This window comes from Gossypium raimondii, chromosome 13 (genome assembly GCF_025698545.1).
Source record: "Gossypium raimondii isolate GPD5lz chromosome 13, ASM2569854v1, whole genome shotgun sequence".
In the NCBI taxonomy this organism is placed as follows: Eukaryota; Viridiplantae; Streptophyta; class Magnoliopsida; order Malvales; family Malvaceae; genus Gossypium; species Gossypium raimondii.
The window spans coordinates 5,854,952-5,863,487 of NC_068577.1; the positions used below are offsets into that span (position 1 = coordinate 5,854,952).

Sequence of the window (8,536 nt, forward strand, 5' to 3'; positions counted from 1 at the left end):
CACCACTACGATTCGGATCTGAAACTTGGATATGAAATACACACAAAACAAAAAAAATAAGATTTGGTGAAATACCATAATAAGATTTGACCAACACAAGGAAAAAGAAATCAAATACGAGATTGGATTTGATTTTAATATCAACTTACTCTTCCACCAAATTGTAGATCTGAGATGACAATTGATCAAAGAATTCAAATGTCCACCAACAAAAACATTAAATAAGCTTCGACCAAATGCAAATTGTGATTTCGACAACAATAATAATGAAAGAATATGAGGGAAAAAATGATGCGACAATGGTGAGAAAAAATCAACAGAGATTTGACCACAAATAGGGCAAAGTAGAAGAAAAAATAGAGAGAAAAGAGATGAACTGAGTGCAACAAAAATTCGATAGCAATGGTGAAAAGAAGAGGTGACTCAAATAAAAGTAAAACTCGGGTTTAGGGATAGAAGAACAGAGAAAAAAAAAGATAAAATTAAATATGGGAGAAATAGGGAAGAGGGGTGGCAACAAGAATGAGCAAATAAGGAAGAAAAGAAAGGCTAAACAGGAAAAAGAAAATATATACTAGGGTTTTAATAGGCTTATGCACGACACACTCTAGGGTTTGGGAAGCAAAATTAAGCTGAAAATAAAGATACGTGAGGGGAGGGAATCGAACTCAAGTCTTAAGGATAATTTCACTAACACTTAACTATTAGGCCAATAACTCATTTTATGCTAACAAACACACATAAGATAAAATTAAAAAATCAGGGCGTGACAAACTCCTTAAAAATAGTTATTACCATATCAACATTCAAAGCACAATTAATCAAAGATATTCTCTCCAAAATCAACAATGCAATTTCGATCAAATCTCCACATTCTAAGTGTTGAAGTTGACTCCTATTTCAGTCAAATTTGAGAAATAATATTTCAGTTAAACTCTGTTTATTTGTTTCAATCAAACTCTGATTAGTCTAGATTATTTTATTATTATTTGACCTATGAATTTAGCTTCACTACACCAAAACAGGCTTTTAGCGGCGCTTTTAGTGGCGCTTGGATAAAAAACGCCACTAAAAATCGAGCATTAGCGGCGCTTTACAGAAAACGTAGCTAAAGATTGAGCATTAGCGGGGCTAAAAAAAAGAATTAGCGACGTTTTTGAGAAAATGCCACAAAAAACCTAAGCCCAATGACATCGTTTTTTGACCTTTCGGGGCTTTAGCGGCGTTTTTGGAGAAGCGCCGCTAATGCTCTGGGCTTTAGCGGCGTTTTTGGAGAAGCGCCGCTAATGCTCAGGGCTTTAGCGGCGTTTTTGGAAAAGCGCCGCAAAAACATTTTATCTGTCTAATTACTATTTAAATTGTTTATTTATATTAATTAAAATTTAATTTATTTTTAATTGAATGTTTGTTAAAAATGGAAAAATTAAAATATTATTATTTAAAATAATTTTAAAATTTTTTGGATACATGACTGATTGATTTTTAATTTATATATTAAATAATTTCATATATAATTGTAAAAGATACGATAGTATTAATTTTAAAATATTTAATTAATTATCATTATAGTTTAGGGTTTAATATATATGGTTTAGGGTATATGGTTAATTTAGGATTTAAGGCCGGTTTAGGAGTTACAATTTTAATGTTTATATATTATGGAATTAGGGATTATGGATTAGAGGTTCTGGTTTAAGGGTTGTGATTTAGGGGTTAGGGTTAGAGATTAAGAGTTACAGATTTAAGGTTTATGGATTCAGTGTCAGGTTAGGATATAAGCTTTAGATTAATTAGTGTGGTTTAATTTATATTAAATAAGGTTTAGGGTTAGGGGTAGGGATTCGAGTTATGGTTTATGGTTTAGATTAATTAGTGTTTTTTAATTTATATATTAAATAAGGTTTAGGGGTTAGTAGTTAGGGGTTAGGGGTTTATAGTTAGGGGTTAGAGCTTAGAGGTTAAGAGTTAGTGATTTAGGGTTTAGAGATTCGGGGCTGGGTTAAGGTTTTGTTTAGATTAATTAGTATTTTTTAATTTATATATTAATTAAGTTCTTATATAACTGTCAAAGAGGGGTTAGGGGTTTTAGGGTTTATGTTTTATGATTTAGGGCTTAAGAGATAGGGGTTAAGGGTTTAGGGTTTAGATTAATCGATGTTTTTTAATTTATATATTAAATAATTTCTTATATAATTATAAAAGATAATATTAATTTTAATATATTAAAATTAGGATTATAGTTTAAATTATTTAAGAGATAATAGATCAATTTTATATATATTAAATGGTTTAGGATTTAAGGTTTACTTTAGATTTGTTAAATGATGAAATTTTATACAATTAATTAATGTTTTTATATTTAAAATATTTAATCTAAATTTAGATTAAATGGTTTAAACCATTTGATATATTTAAATATTAGATTTAAAAAATTGATAAATAAATAAATTCATGTAACAGATTGATCATATGGATAGGTAAGTATATATTTTGGATAGAACCAATTTATAACAAATAAAAATGAAATACAAAAACTAAAATCATTCCACATTGAACATGTAGCAAAATAGCTATATTTTAGTTAGCAAAATAAAAGATTTTTAGTAGAGCAAAACAACGTCGTTTTGTTCAAAATAAAATAATTTTTTTGTAGCGTTTTTATGTTAAACGCCGCAAAAAGTAAGCAGCCGCAAAAATCATTTTACTTTGAGAAATCGCGCCACTTTACAAAAAATTTTCCCCCGTGAAATCCCTAATCTTCCCATGGCCGACAATGTTTTAAACTTCTTTTGATACCCGTTCCCTTTTCATTCACCAAGTCCTTTCTCCTATTACCCTTTCCCCTCTCCCTTTCTCTCTTTCCTCTTCACCTGACCCTATCAAAGGAACCCAGCTTTCCATCTCGCTACCAGATGACGATGTTTTAAACTCCTTCTTCATCGTTTTCTCTACTTCCCCTTCTTCTTCTACTCTCCAATGGCTAACCGAAAAATACGAGTCCCCACCCATTCCACCAAACATGTTTATCTTGTCTTTCAGAACAAAAGAAACAACACCACCAGTCTAAGCCTAAACAGATCCGAGCTTTCTATTTTGGCTAAACCAATACTATAGCTTGTTCTATACTGTTGGTGGGTCTGTTTGTTTCCAAAGATAACTTCACTGCATTTTCTTTGCTTTTTCCCAATGGATGTTTTCTACCTTCTTTCTTTTGGAGGTTAGTTAGCTTTTTTTCTAGGTTTTTATTTCTATTTGGAGTTCTTTTCTTTTGGGGTTCTTTTCTGGGTTTAAATTTGAAACTTAGATTGCTTTTCTGGATCTGCTACTTCTTTTATTTCTTATTCCATTATTCAGGCATATATGTTTGATTATGTGTTAAGGCATGATAGATTGAGACCTGATATATGTATATGTATGTATTATTCACCTCATTACCTTTGCAAGGATTAAAGATTGTTGAAATTGATATTGTAAATATAAATTCTCTAAGTGGGAATTTGTAATAAAATAGGTAGAAAGAACACCTGGCCAAGGTATTAAAGAATGATTTCTTACAAGTTATTAATAACCTGGAAAGATAGGTGATAAACTGTGTGGTTTAGGACAACTTGCTGTCTGAAACTTGAAAGTTTTCGCCTTTTTTGTTGTTTAAAATATACTTTTGATTTCAATCATTTCATATAGAATTCCACCATAGATGTTCAGTTTCTGATACTATCTTATATCGTTAATTCGTAGTTAACATAATAGTTAATACAGTACGGTGGAAGTGAGTGAGGCCCTTATAATCGATTTACAGAATGGAACTGTGCTTCGGTTGGTTCTTATTTGTGTCTCGATTCCTGTGATATTTGCTCAAGATATTAGTCATGGATCGATTGTAGTTGATGGAACTATGACTGTTGCTCAAGATGTTAGGCACATACATAATTTTTCATTCACTATATGTCATATTCATGGTAGGCACATACATACAATCATCATTTTTGATGCAGTCAGTTGGTTCAAGGAAATCAAGGAAGTGTAACTGCAGCATTGCAACAAATTCAGGCATTGATTCTACTAACTTTTTTTTGCTAGTTGGAAAAAGTTCTTTCTGTATTTGCTGCAACATTTTGCAATCAATCTCTTTCTGTTTCTTGAACTAATATATATATATATATATATCCTTGCAAGACTAAAGGTGACGTGAATTTGGGCGGTCCACAGAGAGCCATGCCCATGGATCCCTCAATTTATGGACAGGGAATCATGCAGTCAAAACCTGGAATAGGAAATACAGGTACTCTTTGTAACTACTGGTTTTATATTCACTTTGCACCATTCACCTTGCTACATAATAATGAGTTTCATTTCCATAACCTAACTTCTAATTATCTTGTCATGGATTTATTGATTTACTATAACATTATGTCATTTCCATTCAGCCTCTACAAAAAATTTTATATTTGGTTTCATCACAGTCCATCTTATCTTTCTTACCTTATTCAACTCACATGCTTCTAAATTTGGCCAATACGATCCCAAATATTTCAAAAGGAAAGCTAGTAGATTAGGTGTTTGCTTGTGGGATACTGTAAAATATGCTTAGTGCACTGTAACTTAAGATAATTGGGTGATTCTCTAGTTTGGCACTGTCGTTTGCTAAATCTAGCTACTATAAAAAAATACTGCATGAAGTTGCTGTTTCTATTTTGTCTGGTTCATTTCTCTTTTAAAATGAAGGCACCATATATAATAACCTTTGGTTCTGTAGTTTATTAAATCGAGGTATTCTTGTATATATTCTTATACTTCCATGCTTACTTTTCTTCTGAACCTTGGAGTTGGTAGCCTTCCGTTGAAGGGTTGGCCATTAACCGTAAGCTTTAAACTAGATTTGTGTCCTTAATTTTTATTTTCCATATCTGGGTTATTGTCCTTAACCGACTCTAGGTGATAAAAAATAAAACAATGGAAGAGGAGGAAATGTTTAACGTGTATGCCCATTTATGATTTTCTTAGTTTGGTTTGAAAATAAGGAATTTGGTTGGAAAAATCATAAAGTTGATTTATTTCTTTATATGCATTATATATATTAATAGGAATTCATTATATCCATATAAAATTGTTAGGTTTGTCTACATTATTCATCTTTTAAACTTTTTTATTTTATCTGTTAATATTTTTTTGAGTTTTAATTTGTACTATTTTAATCAAATAAATATAATTTTGAATGTAAAAAACATTAAAGAAAATAAAATCACCATCGTTATTATGCTAATATTTTTAAAATAAAATCATGGTACAAAAGAGAAAAGATCAACTGTTCTCAGTTAATAATTTATATTATGTCTATTACTTTTGGTTATTTGATTGTCGGTTCTCTATAGACCGTAGAGGAAATGTAATTTATTTTCTTGGTTACAGGTTGCTTTTTACCTCTGCTATGTCATAATGTTTTATAAATTGGATATAAGTGACTATTTAATCTTTGCATTTTAAGGAGGAACTTATCTGTTATTTATTTTAGAATTGTTTTTCTTTAGCTGAAATAACCCTTGACAAATGTGACATTGAATTCCTCACTTGTATTAGATTTGATGAACTGGAGACAGCATTGATGGAGATGGTTAAGCAGGACAATCGACGCGAATTATGTGCTAGGGTAAACTGGAATATGTTATTCAATTTGCCAAAATTTACAGTCAATTGCCGACTTGTTTTTAAAGATAATTATAAAACTATGTAATTCCTGTCATGCAAATCATTTTGCTTACTTTTACCTGGCACCTTAGGCTTCTTCATGAAATTTAATGTCAATATGCCAGAACTTGCTAAAAAACCCGTGTTTCTGGTTTTCATGAATCATGAATTGGAAGTTGCTAGTTTTCTTAGCAGTTTGAAGATTATTTTCTTCTATCGATATGTATGTCTTTATGATAATGATGTTTGTTAAATATTTCATAGATCTTAATGCGATTTGAGCAAGATCAAAAGGAAACGGAAGATGCTTGTAGATTTGCCGAACAAAATCCAGCTGCACAGAGATATTCGTGTTCAAGTTTCTTTTTTTTTGTTTATAAAATTTCCCCTCAAACATACCTTATTGAGGCACTTGAATTCTCGAATCTTTTATTTATGCATACTTTTATGTCTGCAAGTAGAAGTATAGACGTTTTGATAATACAGTGGCGTCATATGCCTTTTGTGTTAGAATTTGAATTGTTCCCCCTAAACAATTTTCTCTATGTACAGGTTTGATTGTGGCATGTTTATGTATTCTATATATCAACTTCTATAGCAGAGGCTTAAGTCTTTGTTTTGAGCAGGTAAGTCCATGGAACAATTTTTTATCCTTGTAGTTCATGTTTTATTTTGATTTTTCTATGATTAAACTCTAGTACTCAGGGCAGTAGTTGTTGGGATGTAAAATCTATTGTCTATCTGCCTAAATATATGACAAAAGGCAAAAGTACATATTGAAGATACTCTCACATGCACATTCATTCGTTTGAAACACGATATCTAGTCATTTTTCTTTGAACTGAGTTGGATTTTTCCATGCTTATGTAGGAACACATGCCTATGCCCTATTTTTGTTTAAGGACCGCCAAGGAAATTCTAAAACTGAAAGCTGATTGATCGGATGTGTATGCCGGCTTTCATCAACTACTTTCGAAGGCCTTACTAGGAATTGAAATGGTGTGCAAAGAGATTGCTTCTTCTGATCTGATTTTTCGATATAAATACTAGACATTTTACTGCTGTTAGTAAAATAGGATTCTCTTCTTAGGATATTAGTTTGTTCACTTGTATTAGACTCAACAATGGCTTGCATTGCATTGGTGTTGATTTGACTTAAATTTCGAGGTTTACGATTTTTAATTTTTATTAATTATTTACGTTTTCTCACTTTTATTAATTTTTATTTTTATTTAAGCTTCCTTTATTTGCCTTCTTTTATCATTTTCATAGAAAAATTAATTTAAATAATATTTTTTTATTTATCCTTAAAAGTATATTTAAAGTTCAAAATTTAAAAATAAAACATAATATAATATTTATCATAAAAATAAATATTATTTGATTAAAATAATTTTTTTGCATGATATGTTTTTAGCGGCGTTTTTGCGAGAAGCATCGCTAAAGGTTTGTTCTATAGCGGTGTTTGTGATAAAAAGCGCCGCTAAAGGTCATGTTCTTTAGCGGCGTTTGTGACAAAAGCGCCGCTAAAGGTCATGGTCTTTAGCAGCGTTTGTGGGAAAAGTGCTGCTAAAGGTCATGGTCTATAGCGGCATTTGTGTGAAAAGCGTCGCTAAAGGTCATGATCTTTAGCGGTGTTCGTGGTCTATAGTGGCGTTTGTGGGAAAGCGCCGCTAAAGGTCATGACTTTTAGCGGCGTTTATTTCTAAAAGCGCCGCAAAAGTTAGTGACGCATTCAATAGCGGTGTATTTTACGACGCTTGTCAAAGCGCCGCAAATACTTTTATCGGCGCTAAAAAACGCCGCTAAAAGACTGTTTTCGTGTATTGCTTATATGTAACACCCCAAACCCAGCCTAGACGTTATGGCCGAATCTGGCGATGTTACATAGAAAGGGATTTAAAGACAAGATTGTCAAGTTTAAAAACTGTTACAGTAAGTTAACTTTTATTTAATTCGAAAAAAAATAGTTGATTTGCTTTAAAACTTGTCTCTTTTATGAAGCTTTTGTAACCAATTAATTTAGGGAAATCGTTTCTATTTACGTAAAACCTTAGTTTTTAGAAAAAAATCATGTTTTGTAGAGTTGCAGTTTAAAAAAAAATCCATAAAAACAATATAAAGTCCCAAATTTAAAGCCATCCAGTCCATAGTTTAGAAGATACACTACACCAGAACAGGTTTTTAGCGGCGCTTCTTAGCGCCACTAAAGGTGTTTGCGGCGCTTGTGGAAGCGCTGCAAAAAATGCTGCTAACGACAATGTCGCTAACATTTGCAGCGTTTACAGAAAAAAACGCTGCTAAAGGTCATGTTCTTTAGCGGCGCTTCGAAAAAACGCCGCTAAAGGTCATGTTCTTTAGCGGCGCTCAAAAAAAAGGCGTCGCTAAAGATCATGTTCTTTAGCAGCGCATAGAGAAAAACGCCACTAAAGATCATGTTCTTTAGCGGCGCTTAAAGAAAAACGCTGCTAAAGATCATGTTCTTTAGCGGCGCTTGGTAAAAACGCCGCTAGAGATCATGTTCTTTAGCAACGCTTTCTTCACAAACGCCGCGAAAAGAAATGTTCTTTAGCGGCGCTTTCTTCACAAATGCCGTTATAGAACATGACTTTTAGCGGCGCTTTTATAAAAAACGCCACTAATTTTGGGATTTTTGTAAAATAAAATTTTCTATTTTTTCAGCCCTCCTGTAACAACAAATCAAAAGCAACCAGATCTAAACCAGCCAAAAGAAATAAATTTATATAATATTTAAAATTAAACGAATAGAATAATATTAATATCAATAAATAAAAGTGAATTCATATTTTTCTTTACAAAAATGTTAAAAGTTAAAATGATAAAAATATTT

The 8,536-nt window shown here is 31.7% G+C and overlaps 1 long non-coding RNA gene across 2 annotated transcripts; it reads left to right on the plus strand.

Annotated features, from left to right (window-relative positions):
• The first annotated feature begins 4,178 nt into the window (after window positions 1–4,178).
• LOC105784256 (uncharacterized) lies at window positions 4,179–6,841 on the plus strand. Of its 2 annotated transcripts, XR_008192710.1 has the most exons (4): window positions 4,179–4,282; window positions 5,578–5,647; window positions 5,950–6,311; window positions 6,556–6,841. It is a non-coding gene; the product is annotated as an uncharacterized LOC105784256 (long non-coding RNA). The 2 variants fall into 2 exon arrangements; XR_008192709.1 differs by lacking the exon at window positions 6,556–6,841 and having other exon boundaries at window positions 5,950–6,500.
• The last annotated feature ends 1,695 nt before the right edge of the window (window positions 6,842–8,536 follow it).